The 8588-nt window shown below is 45.7% G+C and overlaps 1 pseudogene; it reads right to left on the bottom strand.

Annotated features, from left to right (window-relative positions):
- Nucleotides 1-4247: 4247 nt before the first annotated feature.
- LOC130343574 (U2 spliceosomal RNA) lies at nucleotides 4248-4338 on the bottom strand (annotated as a pseudogene).
- Between the last annotated feature and the right edge of the window lie 4250 nt (nucleotides 4339-8588).

Here is an 8588-nt window from a genome sequence, read left to right on the forward strand (position 1 = left end):
GTCTAGGATATTGTCCTCAGGTTCCCAGGATCTCTCTTCAGGACCACAGCCCTCCCAGTCGACCAAAAAAAAGGTTTTCCCTCTGACCTTCTTGGAGGCCAGTATCTCCTTTACGGAGAAGATGTCCGAAGAGCCGGAAACAGGAGTGGGAGAAACAAGTTTGGGAGAGAAACGGTTGATGATGAGTGGTTTAAGAAGAGAAACGTGAAAGGCATTAGGAATACGAAGAGAAGGAGGAAGAAGAAGTTTGTAAGAGACAGGATTAATTTGGCACAAAACATTGAAAGGACCAAGATAGCGTGGTCCCAATTTGTAGCTGGGAACACGGAAGCGGACATATTTAGCGGAGAGCCATACCTTGTCTCCGGGAGAAAAAATGGGGGGAGCTCTTCTTTTCTTATCAGCAAACTTCTTCATGCGTGATGAAGCCTGTAAGAGAGAATTTTGGGTCTCTTTCCATATGGTGGAAAGATCACGAGTTATTTCATCCACAGCGGGCAAACCAGAGGGCAAGGGAGTAGGGAGGGGGGGAAGAGGGTGACGGCCGTACACCACGAAAAATGGGGATTTGGAAGAAGATTCAAAGACTCTGAAGTTATACGAGAATTCGGCCCATGGTAGAAGGTCTGCCCAGTCATCCTGGCGGGAGGAAACAAAATGCCGTAAATAATCACCCAGGACCTGGTTAATTCTTTCTACTTGCCCATTGGATTGAGGATGATAAGCAGAAGAAAAGTTTAATTTAATCTTGAGTTGTTTACAGAGAGCCCTCCAGAATTTTGACACGAATTGGACGCCTCTATCCGAGACGATCTGCGTGGGCAACCCGTGAAGACGAAAAATGTGTACAAAAAATTGTTTTGCCTACTGAGGCGCTGAAGGAAGACCAGGAAGAGGAATAAAATGTGCCATCTTGGAAAATCGATCAACGACCACCCAAACAACAGTGTTGCCACGGGATGGGGGTAAGTCTGTAATAAAGTCCATACCAATCAGAGACCAAGGCTGTTCGGGGACAGGCAGAGGATGAAGAAGACCAGCGGGCTTCTGGCGAGGAGTCTTATCCCGGGCACAGACAGTGCAGGCCTGCACAAAATCAACAACATCCGTCTCCAGAGTCGGCCACCAATAGAAACGAGAGATGAGTTGCACGGATTTCTTGATGCCCGCATGGCCTGCGAGATGGGAGGAGTGACCCCATTTGAGGATTCCGAGGCGTTGGCGTGGAGAGACGAAGGTCTTCCCTGGAGGAGTTTGCCTGATGGAGGCTGGAGAAGTGGAGATCAGGCAGTCAGGAGGAATGATGTGTTGCGGAGAGAGCTCTACTTCCGAGGCATCCGAGGAACGAGAGAGAGCATCGGCCCTAATGTTCTTATCGGCAGGGCGAAAGTGAATTTCAAAATTAAACCGGGCAAAGAACAGAGACCACCTGGCCTGGCGAGGATTCAGCCGTTGGGCAGACTGGAGATAGGAGAGATTCTTGTGATCGGTGTAAATAATAACTGGAAATTTTGATCCCTCCAGCAGATGCCTCCATTCCTCAAGTGCTAATTTAATGGCCAGTAGCTCTCGATCCCCGATGGAGTAGTTCCTCTCCGCCGGAGAGAAGGTCCTAGAAAAAAAAACACAGGTAACAGCATGCCCGGAAGAATTTTTTTGTAGAAGAACCGCTCCAGCTCCTACTGAGGAGGCATCAACCTCCAATAGGAAGGGTTTAGATGGGTCAGGTCTGGAGAGCACGGGAGCAGAAGAAAAGGCAGAATTGAGCCGTTTAAAGGCGTCTTCCGCTTGAGGAGGCCATGACTTAGGATTGGCATTCTTTTTGGTTAAAGCCACGATAGGAGCCACAATGGTGGAAAAATGTGGAATAAATTGTCTGTAATAATTGGCGAACCCCAAAAAACGTTGGATAGCACGGAGTCCGGAGGGGCGTGGCCAATCTAAGACGGCAGAGAGTTTGTCTGGATCCATTTGTAGTCCCTGGCCAGAGACCAAGTATCCTAGGAAAGGAAGAGATTGACATTCAAACAGACATTTCTCCATTTTGGCATAAAGTTGATTGTCACGAAGTCTCTGAAGAACCATGCGGACATGCTGGCGGTGTTCTTCTAGGTTGGCAGAAAAAATCAGAATATCGTCCAGATACACAACAACACAGGAATATAAGAGATCACGAAAAATTTCATTAACAAAGTCTTGGAAGACGGCAGGAGCGTTGCACAGGCCAAAGGGCATGACCAGATACTCAAAGTGTCCATCTCTAGTGTTAAATGCCGTTTTCCATTCATCCCCCTCCCTGATGCGGATGAGATTATAAGCACCTCTTAAGTCCAGTTTGGTAAAGATGTGGGCACCTTGGAGGCGATCAAAGAGTTCAGAGATAAGAGGTAGAGGGTAGCGGTTCTTTACCGTGATTTTATTAAGACCGCGGTAGTCAATTCAAGGACGTAGGGAGCCATCTTTTTTGGACACAAAGAAAAATCCAGCTCCGGCAGGAGAGGAGGATTTGCGGATAAAGCCCTTTTTTAAATTTTCCTGGATGTACTCAGACATAGCAAGAGTCTCTGGGGCGGACAGAGGATAAATTCTGCCCCGGGGTGGAGTAGTGCCCGGGAGGAGGTCAATAGGACAGTCATAAGGCCTGTGAGGAGGTAAAGTCTCAGCTTGTTTTTTGCAAAACACATCAGCAAAGTCCATATAGGCCTTAGGGAGACCGGTTACAGGGGGAACCACAGGGTCACGGCAGGGAGTACTGGGAACCGGTTTAAGGCAGTCCTTGAAACAAGAGGTACCCCAGCTCTTGATCTCCCCTGTGGACCAATCCAGGGTTGGGGAATGGTGTTGAAGCCAGGGTAGTCCAAGGAGAATTTCGGAAGTGCAATTGGGGAGGACCAAAAACTCAATTTTTTCGTGATGAGGTCCGATGCACATTAGGAGGGGCTCCGTGCGGAAACGTATGGTACAGTCCAATCTTTCATTGTTAACACAATTGATGTAGAGGGGTCTGGCGAGACTGGTCACCGGGATGTTGAACCTGTTGATGAGAGAGGCCAAAATAAAATTTCCTGCAGATCCGGAATCCAAGAAGGCCATAGTAGAGAAGGAGAAGTTAGAGGCAGATATCCGCACAGGCACAGTAAGACGTGGAGAAGCAGAGTTGACATCAAGGACTGTCTCACCTTTGTGCGGAGTCAGTGTACGTCTTTCCAGGCGGGGAGGACGGATAGGACAATCCTTCAGGAAGTGTTCGGTACCGGCACAGTACAGGCAGAGATTCTCCATGCGGCGTCGTGTCCTCTCTTGAGGTGTCAGGCGAGACCGGTCAACTTGCATAGCCTCCACGGCGGGAGGCACAGGAACGGATTGCAGGGGACCAGAGGAGAGAGGAGCCGGGGAGAAAAAACGCCTCGTGCGAACAAAGTCCATATCCTGGCGGAGCTCCTGACGCCTTTCGGAAAAACGCATGTCAATGCGAGTGGCTAGATGAATGAGTTCATGTAGGTCAGCAGGGATTTCTCGTGCGGCCAGAACATCTTTAATGTTGCTGGATGGGCCTTTTTTAAAGGTCGCGCAGAGGGCCTCATTATTCCAGGATAGTTCTGAAGCAAGAGTACGGAATTGTACGGCGTACGTGGGAAACCAATAATTTGTTCTAAATCAGAAATGTCAACCAAAAATAGGAAAAGCAAAACTATGAAAAATGGCAAGATAACTAATACATATAAAGCCTTACACCAAAAGTTATAGAAATGTATTTATTTATAGATATAGGGCACATTATACAACCTAATGGCCACGCACCTCCCCTAGACCGCCAGGAGGGACACCCAGAAGGGCTACCGCATCCTGACAAATACAGTGGACACACAACACGCAAAAAGTGACACAGTGAGAGAAAAATAAATAAATAAGTGAATGTGTGCAGATATACTGCCCGGACATCCGTCCGGATCTATAAAAATTTCTCTGATCTTAGCCAGAAAGCCGGTAATTAAGAGGTGAGTGCCACAAGGTGAAGAGATTATGGGGCCCGTGCTTCCACTCAGTGAGCCAGTACACCCAGTGAGTTTTGGCACCTCGGTCACCACTCCCCGAGGCACAAAAGTACCTCGGCTCTAGACCCTCTCAGCCTCATGGCAAGACTTGGAGGAAGCAGGTCACATCAGGGTCGCCATCAGGCTGATTCCTCAGAACCAGCCCCGAAACGCCCTGGTACACCTGCTCCCTACCATGCAGCACCCATCCCCACCAGCTCCACACTGGCATCGCCTGCCACCAGTATGAAACTGATAAGAACAGATACTACACTTGATCTTAGCCAAAAGGCTGAGAAGTCTCTCCATATATTATATATATATATATATATATATATATATATATATATATATTTATATATATATATATATATATATATATATATATATATATATATATATAGGTAGGGAGAGATTCTTCACTTAGGGCCAACTGGATAGAGAGCAACCTTCAGGTCTGCTCCACCCTTCCATGACTAGCTACCCAACTCCTGGCTACATTTTAAACTATAATTACTCTGAAATACCTAAGAGTATCAGAGTAATTCATAGTGTCCCGACAATGTGCTGCCAGCACCAGTTTTATGCTTCCAGCGGTTCTGGCAGCAAAAAACTGATGACAGGTTCCCTTTTAGAACCCTTTTAAATAATAAGGACATGCAGCAAAACACTGCTGAAAATAGAAAAATATGGACAGTCTATATTCTGTATTTTTAAAGTTGAGGCTTGAAAACCGAATAATTTTTCTTAATAAACACAAGTATCTGCTCAGGAATTTTAACATTCCTTTTACATAGAAACATAGAATGTGTCAGCAGATAAGAACCATTTGGCCCATCTAGTCTGCCCAATAATCTGAATTTTATAAATAGTCCCTGGCCCTATCTTATATAAAGGATAGCCTTATGCTTATCTCATGCATGTTTAAACTCCTTTTGCTGGCTACAAAAGTGTTGTCATTTTTTTATGGTATTTTATGTTTTATTGAAGAGATATGCATTTTGGATTAAATGAACCCCCTCCCAATGTAATACTCTAGGTTCAGGTTAGTGCATTTCTGTATCCATGTTATGCTTGAGAGTCCCGGCTTGACTGTGGGATAATGGGACAATAAAGGCATTATGCTTATCTGCAACTGACCTTGGTCTAGCTTAGTGGATGCAACTTTGGCAATAATGACAATCTTGACCCTAAACAGAAACCACAAGAGGGGCATTGACTGGGGTGTTAAATATTTACTTTACAGACAGGAGAGATAGTATAGTAACCTACTAACCTGCTACAGTTGGGCAATTAAAGTATAATATGAAAAAGGATGCTGCTAGCGGAGGCCAGATCTTGCTGGATAAAAGAATGTAGGCTACAACATGCAGAATCATCTAGTGAAGAATATAGCACAGAATGTTTTGATCCTGTACTGGGATCTTTGTCAAGTACAGGCAGAAATGTAGTACCTTTAGTACCTGTCACCAAATAAACTTTTCTATACTAACTCAGGCAATGTTCGCTAACTACTCCTAACATCCCTCCCAACCTTAAAAAAAAAAAATCAGAGCTTTAAAAAGCTTTGTATCTTACCTTTCTTCTTGCTCTTCAGTTTGGGTATCTTTCAGTGAGGCTCTGTTCAACTTTTAGTCTGTGCAGCTTAGTCTGTGCAGCTGCTTTCAGTGAGGCCCTTTACAGCTGTCAATCAAGCTCAGTGCAGAGAAAATCTTCCTGAGTTTGGTCTCCTGCCATTACAAGCAGGAGACCAAAATCTGAGATTTTGACCAGACGGAATATGTTCTGGCCAAGAAGGAAGAACCCTGGGGGCCAGAAGAATACAGCAGAAAAACGAACATAAATTTTTTTTTAAACAGAAGCCAATTACAAAATGTATTTATTTGTCATAAGGAATCAAATACTAAAAATTATGTTTAATGACAGTGTCCATTTAAGTACTAGCGGGTCTCCTATATCCCTGTTACTATGCATGTTTTTCATTTCCCCAGGGTCATAGGTATGTATGCAGAGAAGTGTTGTTTTGCTGTTTCATCTGTTAAAATATTGATAGTGGTCTGGGACAATGGCAAGACAGGTTGATTCCAGTCTTGAGTGCTGGGTAGGGATGTCCCGAATAGTTCGCCGGTGAATAGTTCCCGGCGAACATAGCTTGTTCACGTTCGCTGCGGCGGGCGAACATATGCGATGTTCAGTCGGCTTCCTATTCGTCATCATTGAGCAAACTTTGACCCTGTACCTCACAATCAGCAGACACATTCCAGCCAATCAGCAGCAGACCCTCCCTCCCAGACCCTCCCCCTCCTTGACGGAGGGACAGTGTAGTTGCTGCTGATTTAATAGGGAAATCGATAGCTAGGCTAGTGTATTCAGTGTCCACTACAGTCCTGAAGGACTCATCTTACCTCTGCTGTAATCACAGCACCCCAAAAAGCCCTTTTAGGGCTAGAACATCAGTCTGCTCTTTTTCCTGTGTAATCTAATTGCAGTTGCTTGCCTGCCAGCGTGTGTGACAGACTCACAGCGTATACTGTGCCCACTTGCCCAGTGCCACCACTCATATCTGGTGTCACAATAGCTTGCATTTAAAAAAAAACTGTTTTGACTGTGAAATAATAGCAGTCAGTTTCCTTCACGCGTGTGCATTTCAGGGCCTGCCAGGGCACAGTGTCACACCAGTGCAACTCATATCTGGTGTAACAGTAGTGTACATAAAAAAATTGAAATTTGACTGTGAAATAATAGCAGTCAGTTTCCTTCACACGTTTGTATTCCAGGGCCTGCCAGGCACAGTGTCACACCAGTGCAACTCATATCTGGTATAACAGTAGTGTACATTTAAAAAAAATAAAAAAATAAAAACTTTTTTGACTGTGAAATAATAGCAGTCAGTTTCCTTCACACGTGTGCGTTTCAGGGCCTGCCAGGGCACAGTTTCACACCAGTGCAACTCATATCTGGTGTAACAGTAGTGCACATAAAAAAAAACACTTTTTTGACTGTGAAATAATAGCAGTCAGTTTCCTTCACACGTGTGTGTTTCAGGGCCTGCCAGGGTACAGTATCACACCGGTGCAACTCATATCTGGTGTAACAGTAGTGTACATTTTTTTTTAAATAGAAATTTGACTGTGAAATAATAGCAGTCAGTTTCTTTCACACGTGTATGTTTCAGGGCCTGCCAGGGCACAGTGTCACACCAGTGCAACTCATATCTGATGTAACAGTAGTGTACATTAAAAAATATATATATATACATTTTACTGTGAAATAATAGCAGTCCATTTCCTTCACACGTGTGCATTTCAGGGCCTGCCAGGGCACAGTGTCACACCAGTGCAACTTATATCTGGTGTAACAGTAGTGCACATTTAAAAAAAAATACAATATTGACTGTAATAGATTGAATAGCAGTTAGTTGTCTGCAAGTGTGTGTGTCAGGCCTACAGCGTCTACTCTGCCAACTTCTGCCAGTGCACAGTGCCACCGTGGTCGTGGTGCTGTGATTCCCTTTGGCCCTAGAATAATGCCCAGTGTTCAGAGCCCACGTACCCTGAACTCGAAAAGTTCTGAGGACATAGTTGACTGGCTAACACAGGACACCCAATCTTCTGCCTGGTCTGCAAAGCATGGTCAGGGCAGGTATATCACCTACACTGCGCATTGGGTAAACCTGCTGCAACTGCCAAGCATGGAATGCGTATCTCTGCAGAGGAGTTGGTGACACCGCCACGACTTCCAGGCAGGCCTTCTGCCACCTCCTCTACTCCTCCTACTCCATCCTCTTCCATAACTTCCTCGCCTGAGTCCTCTTCTGCTGCTGTATCTTGCTCCACATCAATGGCACCCCCCAGCTCCCAAGGTACTATTCCACATCCCAAATGCGGCAGTGTCACGCCGTCTTGAGGTTAACTTGCCTGAAAGCAGAGAGTCACACCGCACCAGCACTCCTGTCTACCCTGAACGCACAGGTGGATCAGTGGCTGACTCTGCACCAACTGGAGATCGGCAAAGTGGTTTGTGACAACGGAAGAAATTTGTTGGCGGCATTGAATTTGGGCAAGTTGACACATGTGCCGTGCATGGCACATGAGTGTAATCTGATCGTATAACGCTTTGTGCATAAGTACCCAGGCTTACAGGACGTCCTGAAGCAGGCCAGGAAGGTGTATGGCCATTTCAGGCATTCCTACACGGCCATGGCGCACTTTTCAGATCTCCAGCGGTGAAACAACATGCCAGTGAGGCGCCTGATTTGCGACAGCCCAACGCGTTGGAATTCAACACTCCTAATGTTTGACCGCTTGCTCAAACAAGAAAAAGCCGTTAACGACTATTTGTATGGCCGGGGTGATAGGACAGCCTCTGCAGAGCTGGGAATTTTTTTGCCGTGTTACTGGACGCTCATGCACAATGCCTGTAGGCTCATGCGTCCTTTTGAGGAGGTGACAAACCTAATCAGTCACACCGAAGGCACCATCAGTGACATCATACCATTTATTTTCTTCCTAGAGCGTGCCCTGCGAAGAGTGCTGGATCAGGCCATAGATGAGC

This window comes from Hyla sarda, chromosome 1 (genome assembly GCF_029499605.1).
Source record: "Hyla sarda isolate aHylSar1 chromosome 1, aHylSar1.hap1, whole genome shotgun sequence".
NCBI classification, from domain to species: domain Eukaryota; kingdom Metazoa; phylum Chordata; class Amphibia; order Anura; family Hylidae; genus Hyla; species Hyla sarda.